The following is a 19,442-nucleotide window of genomic DNA, read 5'->3' as shown; positions in this document are numbered from 1 at the left end:
CCCCACCCCTCCCCGATCTGTGGTGTTCGGTTATGGAGCCCTGATGCAAGATGGATTTCACGTGCATGGTCTTGGTGGTGGCGAAGACTTTATGGCTGTTTGAATTTGTAAAACTTAATACATTGTACACCTTAAACATATCTATATTTTATCGTAGTCAATTATGCCCTGAAAAAAGTTTTTTAAGGTAAATATCAGTGTTTAGATGGAACTGATTGAACTGCACCATATTTCATCCTCTTAAGTCCTTCGTTTTGGGGAGATTCTTGCAGGATTTCCACAACACCCTCTTCAACCACATCAGTAACGTTTACTGGTTGGTCATTCATCTCGTCCCAGTATGCGAGACCAAGCTCCCCAGGGGCTCCATCGCTCCCCAGGTTGATCCCTGGGTAAGTCCTGTCTTTCTGTGGGTCAGTTTCCTCATCTGGAAAGTGGCGATGCTGACACGCTCCTCTGAAGTCACTGCGAACTGAGACCGCGAGCCCCAAGAGTTTGGTGCAAGGACGTGCTTCACACTGTGTTTTTGGCATGATTGCCGTGAGAAAATCACAAGCGCTCTTGTCAGATGCCGAATTATTCAGGCAGACCAAGCCCTCCACCTTCTCGGAGCTCACCATCAATCAGTCTCCTCAGTGAAAACGGGGACCCGCTTTCTTAGAGCGATTGCACCACGTCACCCAGGAGGCTTGTTTAAAATGCAGATTTCTGGCTCCGGGCCAGGTGCAGGGAATGAGACCCTCTAGGATTGGACCCTGGCATGGGCATTGTCACATGTCCTGGAGCGATTCAGACAACTACCTCCCCGGCACACTGGTCATGTTAATAAGACTCTCAACAGCTCCTGCTTATACGCATTTACCCAGCTCCAGGCACAGCACTGAGGACACGGGGTGGGTAGACGGCCTCAAACCACCTGTGGCACCTCCACGCGCGGTGGGTCCCGTCGTGGCCCCATTTGACAGAAGAGGACAGCGAGGCTCAGACAAGTTGCACTGGCTCAGAGGCGCGCTGCTCAGCTGGGTTTCCGATCTGGGTCCGTCTTACTATGAAAGGCGGCGTCGCCACTAACTGCACGCTTGTGCATCCACCTGTTCAACAGAAGCGCTTGCTAAGCGCCAGGGGCAGTCTGGGCGCCAGAACCCAACCGGGAGCAAAACAGGCAAGGGTCTCCCTACATGGTAACCATGGGAACCGGGCATTTGAAAAGTGTACTAGTCAGGATAGAGGAGGTTTTGCTGCTGTCACAACACTCCCCTCAATGTCCAGGCTCGAAACGACAAGAGTATCTCTTACTCACACTGCCCATCCACCATGGGTCGTGGGCCCCTCTGTTCATCACTCAGGGGCCAGACAGGTGGCGTAGTTACCTCGAAAACACCGCCGGGCCCCACGCCTGTGGGAGAGAGCGTTCTGGAGGATGCACAACAGCTACTAAGTCTTTCTCCCCAGAGTGACATGAGTCAGTTCTGCTCACAGATCACTGGCTAGCATCAGTCACGTGGCCCCATCCACCCAGGAGGGGCCAGGACTGGCTCGGTTAGGACCTGCCATGTGCCTGGGGGCAGGGAGAACACATAGGCGGTAAACTGCTGGCAGAGGAAGAAGCTCATTTACAATCAGGATGCCTGCCAGCGAGGAACTAAACCAGGGTGTGGGGGTAAAGAGATGGGAGTGCACAGGGCAGGGGGGCGCCTTGCATGGGGTGGTCTGGGTGACTGACGCTGAAGGAGTATCAGCTTTAGGTTAAGGGAGGCCCCTGTTTTGATAAGCTTTTATTTGTTTGGTGAATAATGTGGATGTATCAGGTTCAATTTGTTGAGAAAGCCCAAAAGATCTTGGCGCTATTCCTGAATGTGTTGATATTCTCCCGAGCAACCCTGGAAAAGCCACTGTCCTTTCTGAACTCAGGTTCCTCATCTGTAAAATGGGCACGATGGCCCTGCTAACAGGTCCTAGGTTGGCTGCCCCCGTGACAGATTGCATCTAAAGAGCTGTTGCGGCTGCTGTTAGCCAGTGTGAGACAGAGTGTGTGTGTGTGCGTGCGCGCACGGAGGGCAGGGAGGGGCAGAGGGAGAGAGAGAATCTTAGGCAGACTCCATGCCCAGCATGGAGCCCGACACAGGGCTCGATCTCACAACTCTGAGATCATGAGCTGAGCTGAAATCAGGAATTGGACACTTAACCGACTGAGCCACCAGGGCGCCCCCAACGGCCAGTATTTTTAAATTGAGAAATTTGTAATCAAAAGTTCTCCCCGAGGGCCGGTCCCCACCCTGCCCGGGTCAACCTGCCCCTTGGGGAAGTGAGTTCACTGTCTCCCGCCCAGAGGGCCTCTGAGGTTTCCTCCTAGTGTTAGGAATCTCGGGGTCTGTACACTTGCTCAGTGAGAGCTGGGAAATCGTGTGTGTGCATGAGTGTGCAAGCCAGCTGTGTGTGTATACATGTGGTGTGGTGCGATGGTGAGACTGCACGTGAGGCATGATCAAGAGTGTGTGTTAGCACTGCGTGTGAATGTGTTACTACTGGTGTGTGGACGTGTGTGCCTGTATGTGGTGTGTGCGTTGTGCTGTACATGTGTGTGCATGCATGCGAGTGTGTGCGTGTATGTGATGTGTGACAGTGCACGTGGGGGGCATATGAGTGCGTGTGTGTATGGTGTGCGGACACGTGTGCCCGTATGTTGTGTATGGGTGTGTGCTTGCATGTGAGTGTATGTGGGCTGTGAGTGCACGTGCCTGCATCTGAGTCTGTGCGTGTGTGATGTACGCGTGCGTGCGTGTGAGCGTGCGGCGAGTGTGCACGTGTTTTAGGAAGGGTGCCATCCAACGATACAATTGGAGGTTGCAAACCAAGATTATGGCGGATTGCCTCAGAATGAGAATAAAAACATTCATTTTTCAGACCTGGGGCAGAGGCAAGAAACTCTAAGCCCCGTTTCCTCTATGTCCTTAATCAAACCTTTTAACGTCATCGTATCGCCTGTCTTGCAAATCCTGGTCCTTACGGGCTAAACCTCTGGACCCCATGAGGAAAGCAGTCTCTCGAAGGACTGAAGCGATAGCGGTCAGTCTCTGGGGAGAGGGACGAAGAGAGACGAGCCACTGGATGAGAGAGGCCGCATTACCGCCCCGCCTCCCCCGCGCTGTCTCCACGTGCAGCAGCTCCCCCATGCCCCGCCCCCCTCCGGCAGCAGGAATCAGGCAAACAGGTTTTGATGGGTGAGAAGTCCTGGTGCCCTGCGCTGCCTCCTTGCGCTGCCTCAAGGCGGGTCTCCAGCCCCCAGCCTCCCCCTCCGCCCCCCGCGGCCCGGCCTGGTCACCATAAAACCCTGCGGCCGCTGCTGCATGAAAGGGGAGCGGGGAGATGAAGAGCTACCGCGCAGCCAGGGTCGGGCGGCCGGGTCCGGAGAGCAGCCTGAATCACGTGCACCTCTGACCCCGCGGCCTCGAGTGTGTCCTCCTCCTCCTGCCCCGGGGCTCGGCCTGGGGGCCGCTGAGAGACGGCCCCGCACGCACGCGGCCCTGTGCGAGGTTGCAGGGGCACCGCCCCGCCCCACAGGAAGGAGCCGCGCTCGGATTCCAAGCCTGCGGTTTTCTCCTCCTATTTGTAATCGTTTGAATGAGGTCAGAATTAAAATCCGTTTCCATGGTGAGAACGGAGGGAGGGACTTAGAAACCGACACAGACCGGCTCTGAGAGAGACAAGAAAAGGGGCAGAGGCTGAGAGACAGGGACTGGGAGGCAGGAGGGCGAAAACGGAAGGGCCCAGGGGGCTGGGCGGGGACCTCGAGGCTGGTCCCGTCCGCCCTTGCAGGTCGCCGACTGCTTCTTTAGCGAGCGCGGGAGCCTGGCGCTTGCTCGCTGGGACGGGGTGAGAGGTGTCAAGGGCAGGGGCTCCGGGCTCTGAGGCACACCTGGACCTGGACGGAGGTGGCCTCTGGGCCTCCGCCAGGGATCTCTCCCCACCGGGCCCTGGCCCCGGGGAGGGGAAAGGAAAGGAGGGGCAGCGGGAGGGGAGGAGCAGGGAAGGGAGGGAGGGGCAAAGAGGGCCTGGGTTCAGACTGAGAAAAAGGCAAGTGGGAAAGGGGGCACGAAGGCACGGCCATCTGAAGACAGAAGCAGAGGCGGGGTGAGGAGGCGGCCAGGGGAGGCCAGCCCAGGCAGGAGGGAAGGAGGGCTCACTGCCCTTGGCCTTGAGCGCTGCTGCCCAGACCATACCCAGGGCCCTGTGACCCGGCCTAGGGGACCCCTTGTCAGACACAGGGAAGGATGATGATGGGGGGACTAGAGTCCACCTCCCTAGAAGTCCCAGGAACTTCTCCAGCTCAGCTACAGAACGGTGGAGTGTCACCCGAGGGCCACAACTGGAAGGAGTTTGATTCAGTTATCCACCAGGGTCAAAGTGTGGCTCAGAGATGTTAAGAAATCCACCCACAACCAGAAAGCTGACCAGTGGGAGAGAGGAGGCGAGCCAGGGCTCCAGTGGCAGAAGTGGCAGAAGGCAAAGCTGGCCTCCTCCTGCCACAGCCCCCATGGCCCTTCCTGAGCTGGGGGCTGGCGCCGTGTCACCGGGCTCTGTGCACCCACAGGCTCAGTCTGCAGACTTCAGCGCACGTTCAGGCTGTTGGAAATCTTGTTAAAAGGCAGATTTTGCTTTGGCATTCTAAACAATTTCTAGAATGAAAACGTTCATGGCTAACCAGTGCCCCGCGAAGGCTGCCGCTGCTGGTCCAGGGACACACTCGGAGCCGTGAGGTGTCATGCCCTCCTGAGGACGGCAGCCCTTCAGGACTCAGTTTCCCAAGTTATTCAACTGGAAGACTAGGGGTAGCCTGGGGAGCAGGAAGGGGAGAAAAGGAGGAAGAAGAGAGTCCTGGGGTCAGAGGTGTTCTGGTTTAAGTGGTGCTAGGCTGTTAGCACCTGCTTCACAGGGAGGCCCGAGACAGGAGCAAAGAGAAAGAGGTCACAGTGCTGGCCGCCCGCCCACCAGTGGGTGCTTCTGGCCAGCAAGGCTGTGCCGGGACACCTGCTGTTTGGGCTCAGACACATCTCGCTGGGGATCCTGGTGACCCCTGGGTCCCAAGCAACCCTGGGAAAAGCATTCAACCCCTCTGACTCTCAGCCTCCTCCTCTGTGTAATAGGGAATAATACATAGTCTGTCCTTGAGAGACTAACGCGAAATATGCACTCACTTCCTAGGGGTGACATAAGAACCAGTAATGGGGGGGGGGGCTTTTAAACAACACAGCTTTCTCCTCTCACAGTCCTGGAGGCCAGAGCCCCGAATCGAGCTGGTGGCAGGGCCATGTTCCCTCTGAAGGCTCTAGGGGAGATGCTGTTCAGTGCCTCTTTCTGCTTTTGGTGGCAGGGGTGGCGGGGAGCGGGGGCGGCATTCCGTATTTCCTTGTCTGTGGCTGCATCATTCCGATCTGATCAGCCTCTGTCATCACGTGTCGCTGGCCCACACTAGGGCAGGAAACGTGCCCTGTCCATCCCTCCCTACAGAAGGTCTAGAGGCAGAAACGGACAGAATGGGGAAGGGGCAGGTTGCTCCCTGCCTGGGTTCTCCCCCTTCCGGAGCTGCTTGACTTCCCTTCCACCAGCTTGCTCAAGGGCTGTTTTGAACTCAGACCTGTTTCCTTCTCTCTGCAGGCTTCCAGCATCCCCCCCAGGTCTGACCCCCCGGGGCTGCCTTCCTTCCTCCGCATTTGCCCCCAGGGGAGGAGGGCACTCTGCGATCTGTGGGCAGCTGCTGCTGGCCCCAGGACACACTCTTCTTTCTGGCCAGTGTTCTTCCTGCTAGAATCACATCCACAGCCTCATTTCAGCATGAAGGAAGGGATGTCAGTGCCTCCCTGTCTCAACCATTCATTTCACCTCCATTATTGCACACATCGCTCTTGGCAATACCCCACTGGCATCAAATCCTCTGGGGTTTGCTGGGCCCCAGCATTTCTCATTCAGCAGCAGGTCAAGGGTGGGGCCCGACGGTCAGCATTTCTCACAAGTTCCCAGATGATGTTGCTGCTGTTGGTCCAGTTGTGAAGTGTTCTGAGATGAATTTCTAAGGTGGGTGTCATTATCACCATAGTATAAATAAGGAATGACAGATTCAGAGAGGTAAAGTGATTTGCCCAAAGCCACACAGCTCTATGGGTTAATCCCTGTGGATTATGACACCAGTCCCCAACTGATCTTCAGCCTCCCTGTTCACTGCCCACCTCGGTGCCTGCCATCCTCCCCCCACTCCCCAGCACCAGGCACACCCCCACAGGGCTCTGCGCTCATGGAGATGGAAGAGATTGACCGTGAACACAGCAAATCCAGCACCAGGTGGGAAGGGCGGAATCCTATGAATGGAGGGCCAGCCAGGAACTCTGGAAACACCTGGGGAAAGGGACAGCTTCCATATGGGAATGAAGGAGGGCCTCACAGAAGAGGCACTTTTGAGCTGGGTCCCAGAGGACAGCTGAGCTGTCAAGGTGGAGTTGACTTCCTCATGCTTACAGATCCTCCACTTTCTCAGTGGAACTCCCTCTCACCCCACCAACCGCCTCACTCAGCTCCCCCAGCGCAGAAAGGAGGAGGAGGAGGAGATGCACATAGAGGGAGGGGTAGAGGAGGAGGAGAAGGGAGGGGGTCCCCTCTAGGGCTCTGAGGCACAGTGACTTTGCAGACACCCTGGGAGCCAGCGCAGGTCTGCGTGACTGGTGGAGGTTGAATGCGGCCACGAGGCCCAAGTTGGGAAGCCATCCTTCAATTGGTAATAAACCCCTGAAGTAGGGATGACATGCCATAAATCAGCAGTCCATGAGTCCCAGCCTGGGGTAATCTTTTCAATTATCTGCTTGCCCAGTGCGTGTCTCCTAAGACGATCAGAAATGTGCAACAGGGATGCTGGACCTGGCCTGGAAGCACTGAGGCCCGAAGGGTCAGTGTTGGACTGAGACGCCCCAGGCACCTCCCAGACCCCGCTGGCCACAGTCAGAAGGCAGCTAAGCACTGAGGCTCCCAGGGAGAAAAGGGCTACAAGGACTGGGTCAGGGATCGGTGCATTTACAGCATCTAAGGAGAGAGGTCTCTGGGCACGCACAGTGCTCCAGACTCCGGGGACTAAGCAGCAGCAAGGCAAGGTTCCTGCTCTCACGGAGCTGACCTTCCAGTGCGGGAGAGACAACAGACACAGGCAGACGGAGGTGTGACAGAAGCTGGGCAGCCCGAGCCGCACGAAGGCCTCTCTGAGGAACTGCGATTGAGCTTCTCGAATCCTTTCTACCACTTATAGGCTGGGTGATCTGGAGAAAGTCACTTAACCTCTCTGAGCCTGTGTGAGATCTCCACAAAGGGGAGGAGACATCAGCAAGTGGTGAGGGCCGTGGAAAAGTCAGTTGCTTCCCAGCTGCCTCTTTGCTCACCTCTCCTGCCCCAACTCCCCATTTAGTTCTTGCTTCTCCTGGGAGCCTTCTCGGGGTCCCAAGTGTAACACTTGTCTTTCTTCCGTAGGCCCCGGTACATGTCATCCCTTCCCTTCACTCGCTCCCGCACATCACATTCGCATTCATGTTTGCTCACCCCTACAAGGCTGAGAATTCCTTAGGGCCAGGGTCCCAGTCCGACTTGACACCGTGGGCCCCTCAGAGCCAGTACAGGACATGGTGGCTAAGGGACAGATGCGCACATGTCTACTGCCCTGATGGGTGGATGGGGGAGGGGGGTAAATGGGTAGGTGAGTAAGTAGATGGGTAGATGGAGATGTGGATGGGTGGGGAGTGAATCGGTGGAGGGGTGGGTAGATGAATGGGTGGATGCATGGGTGGATGGATGGACGGATGAATGGATGACGGATGGATAGGTGGGTGGATGGATGGATGGAAAGTTGGATGGATGGATGGATGAGAGTGGATGGATGGGTGGAAGGATGGGTGGCTGAATAGCTGGGTGGGTAGATGGCTGAGTGGTTGGGTAGATAAATGAAAGCCAGGGCTTAGAAAAATAAGAGGATTAGAATTAAGGGCTCTGAGGAGGGGCAGCTTTGCGGAAGAGGTGGAATATTTCTTCCTCAAAGACAAGAGAAATTTGTTCTGAGACAGAAAGGGGGAAGTTGAGAAAACTTTCATTTTTCCTTCATTTATCCAAACATTTCTCTGGTGCTGTGCTGGTTTCCAGGGATCTAAAGAAACAGGCTTCAGGCAGATTAGGGAGAGAACAAGCGAGCAGGCACTGAGTATGTGTTGCAGGCCGCATGATGTGAGCCGAGTTTAGGGGACGGGGAAGAGCCGCTGATCTCCCGCGGGCCGCCACAATGAGGGCCGCTGCAGCACTCCTCAGTGCCAGGTGAGGCTGCCTTGTAAGTGGCCTTGGCTCTTGGCACCATTTCTTCGCTACGTCTGGCAAGCCTGCCCACGCCTGAGCCCCAGCTCTGGAGCTAATGCCTGCCTGGGCCCCCTGGGGACCGCCATTTGGCAAATGCTCCTAGAGGCCAGGGGATTTTCTTTGGTGGTTTCCTGTGACCCACCCAGGGATGGAATATTCTCCTCCCTCTTGTATCTGAGGAACAAGCAGCTCAGGAAGGTGAGTTGTTTCACCCCAGGTCACCAACCGGTGGAGTTGAGGGGCCAGAATTCGCACCCCGGGCAGGGTAACCCCAGATCCCATGCCCGTCCCACCACGCTGTGCCGCTGCTCTGCATGGCTGTCCCGTCTCGTTGCTAGGATAACCTCCCTCCCAGCCCAGCAGTCGCCCCTCCTGGAGCGTGATTCTTGCACCTGACATCATAATCCTCTGTGACATCTTAATCAGCTCCCAGGCAACTGACGGTGCCCAGCAAGCAAGCCCAGTGAGTCAGCAGGGCCTGGACTGGGCCCACCTGCCCTGCCTCAGCCTTAACCCTTGCCTACCCACCCCAACCCTGGTTTGGGAGTCAGGCAGATCCGGTTTCAGGTCCAGGCTATGCTACGCACCCTGCTAAACTTCAATTTCCTCGTCTGTAAAATGGGCATAAAGATTCCTGTCCAGCTGGGTTTTGCCCAAGGTGGTGAAGGCACTGCGACGCCTCAGGGGGCTGTGGGTCCCGGGAGTTGTTATCGCCATCATTCCGCTCTGAGCTGGCTGCTCTTGGGGTCTGAGTGTCCGGCAGCACCACAGAGCTCCGGGAGCAAAGGGGTACAAGCATACTTTCTGTGGTGGGCTGCATTGTGTTCTCCCCAAAGACACGTTGAAGTCCTCACTGCTCCCCACACCCCCGTACCAGCCAGTGGGACCTTATTTGAGAAATGGCATCTTTGTGGAAGAAATCAAGTTAAGACAAGGTCATACCTGAGTAGGTGGGATCTTAATCCAATATGACAGGTGTCCTGATAAGAAGAGAGAAATCTGGACAGACGCACAGAGGCAAGATGAACACAGACCCCATGAGGGGGAGCCTGGAAGTTGACAGACACAAGCCAAGAAACACGGAGGGACCCTGGCCACCACGGAAGCAGGAAGAGACAAGGAGGGATTCCACCCAGAGAGCGCAGGGCCTGCAGACACCTTGATCTTGGAATGCTGGCCTCTTGAACTATGAGAAAACGTATTTCAGTGTTAAGCCATCCATTCTGTGGTAGCCCCTTTGCTGCCCTAGGAAATGAACACGTGTCCTAAGGGGACAACCTCAATTCAAAGTCCCATGTGCTGGGGCCAAGTCTCACGGAATCACGTGGACCCTTCTGTACAGTGGGGATGCCACTCTGCTAAACGGCTTTCAGCAAGCCACTTAACCCATCTTGCAGAAGTGGGGACCATGATGCCCCGTCACAGGTCAGAGGTGAAAAGTCTGAGAAGGGTCGGAGTTGATGGGATTCCTTACGTCCTGGCATTCTGTAGCATGATTTCTATTTTTAAAAATTCTCATGGGAAGCCCTGAGTCTCTGCTCAGGAGAGCCCTGGAGCCCAGTAGAGGATGGTCGAGCTCCTCAAAGGCTCCTCTTTGAAGCCCCCCATCCCACCCTGGGCCTTGCACATAGACCGCAAACCTGGCAGGGCAGGAGGCAGGGCCCCTCTGATGCACCCTCATTTCCTCCTCTGCTCTCCTCACCTCCCCCCTCCTTTGCACCTGGCTCCTCCCTAGCTGGGCCCCAGCGCTGGCTTGGTATTTGAGACCATTTCTGCCCCCCACGCATCAGCTGATCAGAGCAGCCTTTGACGTCCATACACACATGGGAAGGGGGCCAGCACAGCACCAAACATTGTTTCCTTTCCTTTTGGCTGCCTGAGCCTTTTTGAGGAGCGTCCTTTGCAAGGTTCAGATCCTCCCTCACCTTCGAGTAGCTGAGTGGCCTTGGCTCCTTACAGGTCACCCTCATCACCTTTGCCTCCCTCAAAGTGGAGAGCACAGCACAAACCCCATTTGGCCGGAAGGATCCAATGAGATGATGTGAGTGAAGAGCCCACCCAAGCAAGTTTCCTTGTGGCCACCATTACCCCATTAGTAGTCTCCTCACACGTGAGGTCAGACACAAACCCAGCCCACTGAGCCCCTTGCCTTCAACCACAGCCTCTCGATGCCTCTGTTTTCTCATCTGTTAAATGGGTTAATGGTGCCTGGGTGTAAGGGCTGTGGGACGCCTTTGCCGAGATGATGAAAGTGCTTAACACAGAGCCAGCATCACTGCTTTCTCTCTCCACTGCCTTCCTCGCACTGTGAGGGTGAAGTCTAAATGTCACTCCAAAGAATTCTTCCAAATTTGCCCTGCAGGATAGAAAGCCCTCAATACACCCTTGCAGGCAACCAGAGGCTCCAGAAGTCACTGCCCAGCCCCAGGAGAGTCTCAGGGAGAGGTTTTCTGTCTGCGCTCAGAAAGTACAACCAACACCCCTGCCTGTGAAGTGGGGAGGGGTGTGCTGAGCTGGTTTTGTTTTTCTGGAAGGTTGTAAACACAGGATAATGAGGGCTTGAGAAGGCAGCTGTAATGACTGTTATTGCTGGGGAATGGAGTCCATGGAAGCCCCACGCTGTCCCATACTGCTCTCCAACCCAAAGTCCAGAGCGTCTGGGAATGCCAGAAGGCAGGTGGGGCTGCTGCCTTGGGGTCGGCTCCCTGGCCTGCGCCCCTGCACGCCCTGCCCCTTCCTAGCTCCCTGCTGTTCTTTTCTGAACTGGCTTATTCTCCTCCACCTGGCATGTCAAACCCTGTCCGGTCCTCCGCGCCCACACCTCATAGGCTGCCAGGGCCCCAGGGTCCTCCTGAGAATTACCCGACACCTGAGAAGGAGCCACACGATGTGAACACGCACGCCAGTCCTTCCAAGAACAGCACCCAGCTCTGGTCCGAGGGTCCTGGCCCACAAGCCTCCGGCCTCTGCATGGGGATTTGGAGCAGGGCCGGGAGAGTTGTCTTGGGAATGTGAAAGAGTTCCCCGGCTGTGCCACCCCTGGACAAGTGTCTTGACTTCTCTGGGCCTTGGCCTTCTGCCTAGAAGAAGATTCAAATATCTCCTGGGCAGCTCAGGCAGTCATGGCAAGGCTCAGTTAACGTGTGAGATGGAAAGTGGCTGTATCTTCTGGGATGTGCTATTAAAAAAATCCATCACCGCGGCCGTTCCTGTCACATCACTCCATTGCATGACGGGAACCTTCCGGAAAGCCCACTGACCTCTTTTAGTCAGAAAACAAGTTTTACCTCAGGTTTCCTCAGTGCCAGTCACCGTGCCAAGTACTTCACATGCTTTATCTTGTATATTCCTCACAATATAAGGTGGGTAGATGCGTTAGGCCCATTTTCCAGATGAGAAAACTGAGACATGAAGAGAACAACAACTTTGCTAAAACCACAGCAAGTATGTGGGAGATTTTTTCAGTCATTCGAAAATATTTCCTGAGCATCTGCTATGTGCTGGGCTCCGTGCTTGGTGCTAGAGAGACTGCTGTAAACAAAACAAGCGTTTGCCCTGATGGGGCTGAATGTGAAGGGGGGGAGAGAGATAACAAAGAAAGAAAGAGAGATAATAAAATGTCAAGTGGCAGCGTGTGCTATGGAAAAAATCAGCAGGCTAGAGGGACCTGTTGTCTGGGGGAGAGTTCTGGTGCCTTAGAGAAGGTGGTGGAGGGAGTTTTCTCTGAGAAAGGCGCATTGCAGCAGAGATCTGAGAGGCATGGAGCTGTGAGGGTGTCTAAGAGAAGAGAATAAAGGGCAGAGGGAACAGTCAGTGCTCCCCCCCACCCCTTGCTTGGACAACTTCGAGGAGCCAGGGTGGCTGGAGGATTGGGCCAGGCTTCAGGGGAGGGGCGAAAGGGAGGGAGGGAGGGAGGGAGGGAGGGAGGGAGGCTTGGGAGAGGTGGGCAGAGGAGGATCCCGAGGAGCCTCACCCGCCCTGCTGAGAAGTCTGCGGACCCCACCGCTCCACCTCCACTGGGCCGTGCCCCTCCCTACACTGCGCAGGTGCAGGGCCCCAGAGGTGGGAGCCAGGCTCAGGGTGTGATGGGGACGAAAGGACACCCCTTGAGGGTCCCAGGGCTGGTTTGGGATGCTGTCTCTAGACACTGGCCCACCTAAGTCACTGTACTTCTCTGGACCCCTGCTTCCTCATCTATTTAAAAGGGCATAGCAGTACCCGCCTGCGCGGGGTGGGGTGGGGTGGGGTGCGGGGGGCGCTGTGTTGGCAGGAACCTAGTGGCCAAGCACCCCACTGAGCCCCCGGACTGTGTCAGGAACAGCTCCAAACACTTAAGAGGTGTTCTTATGCAATTAATCCTCACCCAGAACAAGAAAGGGAGCAGGAGAGGGTCCGTAACTCCGCAGGCACCCACGGAGCGGACTGCGGAGGCTCCTCCGGGTTCCAAAGGTGGCCTCCCCCGCTTCTCTCCCACCCGCCCCGCTCCCTCCCCCAATCCGGAGCGGGCCTCCCCTTACCTGGCAATCACGCTCCCTGCTGGCTCAGGTTACTGGAGGCCCTGAGGGGTCTGTTTAAACAAGTGTGTCTGAGCAGGAAAATCAAACAGACAGCGACCCTCCGGGACCGCCGCGGGACCACCGCCGGGGACTACCCCTGAACCTGATAAGGCCGGATCCCTTTTCACTTAATTGGGCTGCGGCCAGGGGCCCACCTTTCTATCAGATAGGAGGTCTCCCCAGGGGTGGAAGGGGTCCCCTTCAGATGGGGCTGTCGCGCACCCCTGGCTGGGAAAGGAGAAGCCCGAGGGCGTTGGGGGCACCGCCGGCTGGAGAGGTGCCATGTGAGAGTTTGCTCATTCTTGCCTGAAAAATTGGGGAGGGGGCTGTTGGGAGAATACTTCCCCTCCCGGAAAGGCCCAGGGAGGGAAATTCAGCCTCCGGGGAAGGGTGGGGCCTGTAGATGAACGCCCCACGGCCGTGTCCCCGCAGCCTCCGCAGGCCCCGCAGTTGGCGTTCCCCACGCGGCCGGGGGAGGCGCTGCGGAGCGCAGGAGGCCTGCTTGGCCCGGGCACACCGCGGCACTTGGAGTCCATGCAGGCCTTTCTGAGCGACACCAAGCTCGTCGTGTGACCCCTCTGGGCTTCAGATGCCTATCTTCAGAGGAAGAGGCAGCTCGAAGTCCCCTTCAGGTCCAAAGGAGATTTAAAGGCGGCAGAGCCGGCAACTGAGGAGTGACTTCAGTGTCCTTTTAAAAGCGTCATTCAAGAACTATTCGATCAGCACTAAGATGGACTGTCTTCACCCTTGGCCCCAAGGTTCAGCTCTCTGGCCCCATCTCCTGCTTCAGTACAGCTGGCCCAGTGGGGGGTGCGCTGGGCTAGAAGTTTCGCTGGTGCTGACGGTTTTCTGTCACCTGCTAGTCATCCATTCCCCTCTCCTCTGAAGTGTCCCCTCTTTAAGGCAGGCCCTGTGCTAGCCTCAGGGGCCCACACAAGCTTGCTATGGCGGCTAGACCGATGCCCACTCATGGGGATCAGAGCGGGGGCAGCCGGAAGCGCCACGCCTTGTGGATGGGCAAGGCTTTGCAAGCTTCTCTGCCTTTCTCCCGTCAGGGAGTCGAGGGCAGGGGTCTCCAAGGTGGGGTAAGTCTATGCTGTGGGACGCACTGAAAATCCCCTGGGGTGCCAAGAGAAATCTTAGAACACTTCATGCCTTTATGCTGGTCTTTGCTCCTGTAAACTACTTAACTCTAGTTTCCCCATATTGTAAACTAGGATTAAAAACAGTTGCTGCCAGGATTAAAAGCGTCAAGATACTTAAGAGCTCAGAACAGTGCTCGGCAATAGTCATAATTGTCAATACGTGTTAACTACTATTAACAAGACTTAGTGTCCATCCTGGCCTTCCGCTCTTCAGTTTTCCAGTTTCCCTGGACTCGGATCCTCCTCAGACGGTCGCAGGAGCACCGCAAAGCGGGGTCCATTACACGGGTGCAGGAACTTGGGGTCTAGGCGGGCGCTGTCCCCTCGCCCGGATCACTGGCAGGCGGGGCCGGGAGCCCCATTCCGGAGGGGCGTGGCTCCGCAGGAGTCGTGGCCCCGCCCCCTCAGCGCGCTCCCGGAACCTGCGGGTCTGGGGACCCGGCCGTGCGTCTGGACAACGCAGCGCCAAACCTGCTGGAGGTGGAGGAAAATAGAACTGGATCAAAGCCTCCGGCATTTACAGCCTCCACGGCCCACCTACCCCGTGACACCAGACATTCCACTCTCCCCATCACGCGTGGTGCAGTGGAGACCGCCCCGGCGCTGAAACCGGTCCTGGTGTCTGCGACGCCCAGCTGCGCGGCCTGAAGCACGCGGCTCCAACTCTCCGAATCTCGGTTTTCTCATCTGGAAAGAGAGATGCCCACCTCGGGGGCTTTTGTGAGAAGTAACTGTCGTGATGCCCTTGAAGAACCTAGCACATCGCCGGTGCTCAGGCAGGGCGGGTTCCCACCAGCACCCACCGTCCCCGGGGCGGGGCGGGGAACGATGAGCACTGGGTTAGGGTTGGGGAACCCGCACTGTAGTGCCAGTTCTGTCAGTTCTCTCAGTCTGGGCCTCAGTGTCCCTATCTATGCAAGCGCGTGTTCCGTTGCGCACTGAGAGCTTACTGATGCTGGAGGGTTCCCAGCACTGCCGCCCCTAACCCTTCACTCGACCCAGGAAGGCGGCTGCGGCTGCGGGAGCGCCTCAGCTCACTTCATGGAATGGACCTCCTGGTCCCACCTCACAGGCAAGGAAGGGATGCTCCAGGACCTCGGAGGCTGAGGGAGGGAGGGGAGTATAGGGCAGAGGCCAGTCGCTGTCTTTTCCTAACAGCTGAGGTTTGGTGAGAAGAAAGTGCAAAAGGGCCAAGACTCTGGGGAGGAAGGGTCGTCTCCTTCCAGGGGGCAGGCCAGGCCGGGAGGGAAGGGGCAGGTGGGGTGGGGTCTGGTGTCCTTCACTGGGTCCTGAGCTGAGCAGGGCCAAAGGCTTCTCGGCAGGGCAGCCCCTCTGCCATCCTGCTTTCCTATCCTCCACCTGGCCCTAGGAGGAAGGTATATTGTGCAGTTCACCGTCCAGACTCAGAGGAGAAACTACTAGCTCCAGGCCTTTGGCAGGGGAGGCAGGAGCCAGGGAAGGGAGGGACGCTTCCCGCTGCTCTTGAAGGTGTGAATGGCTGCTCCAGAAATCGGACACTCTCTGCAGAAAGAACTGGCTGCTGTTGCATTAGCTTCTGAGCGACTTGAAGGCAGTAATTCTAACTGAATCATGGCGGGGGAGGGTGTGTGTGTGAGAGAGACTCCATCCGAGAAAGGGATGGACAGGTAGGGCTTGAGAAAAGAGACACGGCACTGGAGAAAGACAGAACCACAGACAGAGATCAGAGAGAGGGAGAGATAGAGGCTGTGAGATCCACTCAAAAAGACCAAGAGAGAGACCCAACTGGAGAGAGAGAGAGAAAGAGGCTGTAGGGAAGGAATGTCAGAAGCCAGGGACCCAGGGGAGAGAGACCCGAAAAAGAGGAATGGGGTGGGAGTCAGGGTGGGAGGGGGCCGTGGGCTCCCCCAACCTCATTCTCCATCCCTTCTCCCAGAAAGGGTGCCTCCCACAAAGTCCTGTGGGCTGCCCTGATGGCAAGCGGGGACCACGTTACCGAGGGCCACTCCCTAGGCTCCCCTCCACTGCTCTCTTTTCTAATGTCAGCTCTGGATTTCCTCGGCACCCCAAACTGACCTTCCATTTCAGTTAATATTAGTCTCTGGGAAGTGCCTGGATCACCAGAGGCTCTGGCTGTCAGCATGGCTATATCCATGGCTCTGCACTGAGTCTCATTTTGCCTAGGCTTTTCTGCCTTCCTGCCTCTCTTGTTCAGTGTGCCTGCCCCTCCCTCCCTACCCTGTCTGGGTCTCTCCCTCTGTCTCTTTCCCAAGGTTACAGAGCTGGGGGTGAAATCTGAGGTTCCCCAATATCACAGGTACCTCGGCCTCCCTGGATCTTCCTGCAAGGGTGGAATCCGCCGGCCCAGAGGAAGGCCCCAGCTTTCCTCCCCCCACCCCCTGATGCCAAGTGCTCCCAGCGCCAGGAACCTGCCACAGAGCGGAGTCAGCCTCGTGGCCTGACGAGCAGCAGCAGGAGCAGCAAGGGCCGAGCTCACTGTATCTGAGCTGGGGAACAGCATGCCCATTTCTAAGTGGATAAATCGAGGCTCAGAAAAACTGACCCTCAGCCACGGCCTGCTGACACATCTTGCAGCCCGCATCTGTTTCCTTCTCTGACAAACCTGAGATCTTGGCATTTGATAAATTCATAGAAAAACTTAACAGTCTTCAAGATTCTCAAGTAGGTGGTAGGCAGGGGGAGGGGAGGAGCAGGAGAGAACTGTCAGCTGAACCCAACACCCATTTTGTGGATTGGGGGCAGGGCTAGGAGGAGGTGCCGCTAAAAGTTGCCGGCATCTGCGGTATTTCAGTGCATTCATTTGTCTCTTGAAAGCGCAGTGAGAGAGATCGCTCCCTGCCGTGTAAGGAGTGAATTTCAGGGGTTCAGACCCACCCGCATCCAGATCCCGGCGCTACCACTAACTTGCTGTGTGACCCTGGGCAATACACTCTACCTCTCTGACTCTGTTTTCTCATGTGGAGGCGGGGTGGGGGTGGGGGGAGCCTATAGTAATGCCTATCTCCCAGAGTAGAGAGGATTAAATCGGATAAAGTTTTCGAGACCTCCGAAGAGATGCCTGACACCAGCTCAATAGAAGTCAATTCTCTTCTCCCCATTCCCTCAATCCCCTAACCCTTGCCGGAACAGAGACGGGGCGCTCAGCGGGCTGAGCAGCGCCTGGCAGGCAGAAGGGCGAGCCTTCCTTGGCCAGGGGTGGGCAGAGCCAGGATGGAAGACGTTTGGTCGGCCCCCGGAGCCTCGGGGTCTGCCTGACATCTCCAGGCTTAAATAACCGTGCGCCTTTGTTATTCGTCGGCAGCAAAGTGGTTCGTTACGCCTGATTGGTCTAATTGCTTTGAAATGGGATATATTATCTATAATTATAGAGCTCTAGGAGGAGCCGGCCGGCCTCCGCTTTCATCTTCCCCAAGTGCACCCTCATGTCGCGATCACATTAATTTGGGCCATTTGAAAGGGGGCCCCTCTCTCCCCCGCGGATCCAGGCCCCCTCACCCGCTTCCGAACTTAAAGACACAAGGAAGCCCCAGCTTGAGCGAGGGGAAAGAAGCGAGTGGGGGAAGGGCGGGAAGGGGGGAAGAAGCAGGGAGTCGGACTTGTCTATTTCTTCCTGGCGCTGGGTGAAATCCACCGCACTTGGGCAATTCCATCTTACAAGCTGGGCCAACTTAAGGTGGAGGAATTTGCAAGGAGGAGAAAACAGTTTTTACAGTAGTTTTTTTTTTTTTCCACTTTGCGTTAAAGAAGGGCACCTAAACTCTTAAAAGGCTTAAGTTCTGCACAGGTCACAGGAAAGCAGAAAGCGTGTTGATCTGGATTCGTGCTGTGGATTATTCAACCAGTAGCTGAAGACCCCCTGGAGTTCCCAGCTCTTCGGAGTTTTTCTCTGGGAAGCTGTGAAATCCTCCCGAAGAATACCATCAGTGACTCCCAGACAGTTTCTCAAAACTCTAACTCCCAGAGGTTCACTTCTAGGCGGCAGAGGCCAAAAGACTGGAAGGCGCGGGGTTGGGAGGCCCCCTCCGCAGGTTGGGGGATCCCGAGTTCGTGCTTTCTGTCTACCCGTCAACCTCTCCACCCTCCCCCCCCCCCCCCCCCCGCAACCTCAGGACAAAATACCTCCTCTCTCTCCCCCTCCACCGCCCTCCTGGAGATTGGTGAATTCCCACCAAAATAAATCGTTCCGGGTAATCGGTTTTCATAGCACATTCATTCTATTAAAGAGGACTGTTTGGGGCTCGCTAATTGCCGGGGGATCCCACTGAGCTGCACATTTTTAAAAATGCACGCGGGATTCCTGGGTCGAGGCCACAAAATGCATTGGAAAGGGGGGGGCAGGGGCGTAAACAAAAACCCGACGGAGGCGACAACGAATGCCCAAGTGAGGGGCCAGCCCGCAGGCTCTTCCAATCCTTGCGGCAATATCCAGATAGTGACAGAGCTCTTCAAGATGGGATCCCTCTAAAAACTAGTCTTTGCCTACGAAGGGGGAGTTTAAAAACACCCCCCTTCCTCCACCGCCGCACACCCTCCTAAAATAGGCATTTGGAGGAAAAAGACCAAACCCATCACCAGCCTAGTTGCCCAGAGAGTGGACGCAAGGCAATCCGTCTTTAGAATCCTAAACGCCAAGGCTCTTTGTTGGGGACGGAGAGTGATTTTAAGACTCCTCGGACTGAGGAGGATGGAGCGAGGAGCGAGGGGAGGGGAGCGGAGCGCGCGAGGATGCTAGCCGAGCCCCAGTTCCCGAGCTTTATCTGCTGCGGGCCAGCCCTGCCCTTGCCAGGCATGAATTACAGCCCGGCTTTCTCGGCTGCTGCGGCCGCGCGGAGAAATGCAGGGGTAGAAGCGCCTGGGGGTTAGTGCTGGCGGCGAGATAACGGGCGCAGCCCCCCGGCTCTGTCAGCTCGAGAAACCCACCAACCGGGAAATCCGGAAAGGCCCAGACAAAAATAAACGCAGAGAATGCTCCTTTTCGCCGCGCCAAAACTTATGCCTCCTCCCGCGGGCACCACAAGCTCGGAGAGACACATAGACGTTTTGTTTCCGTGCTCTAATTCCTTTCTCTGAGACCGCAGGCACCCCTATTCTGCAGCTCTAAGGCAGCTCCGTGGAAGAGCCGCGCGCTATTCTGAGCACGGACTCCACGTGGAATCTCCTCGGAACCCCTTTCCCTCTTCAGACACACGCTTCTCGCCTTGCAATGCATGCAGCCGGCTAGCCCGCCGCTCCCGGCCAAGAGCAGACGCGAACCCAGACCGAACCTAAAAAGATACCATGGGGTTCCGGACGCGCTTGGGATGCCTAGGGGAGGGCGGCAGGGCCGGGGGCTGCGGGCGCAGGCGGTCTGCTCCCAGGAGGCGGG

This window comes from Ursus arctos, unplaced genomic scaffold, assembly GCF_023065955.2.
Source record: "Ursus arctos isolate Adak ecotype North America unplaced genomic scaffold, UrsArc2.0 scaffold_9, whole genome shotgun sequence".
NCBI classification, from domain to species: domain Eukaryota; kingdom Metazoa; phylum Chordata; class Mammalia; order Carnivora; family Ursidae; genus Ursus; species Ursus arctos.
This window is presented reverse-complemented; position numbering follows the sequence as displayed.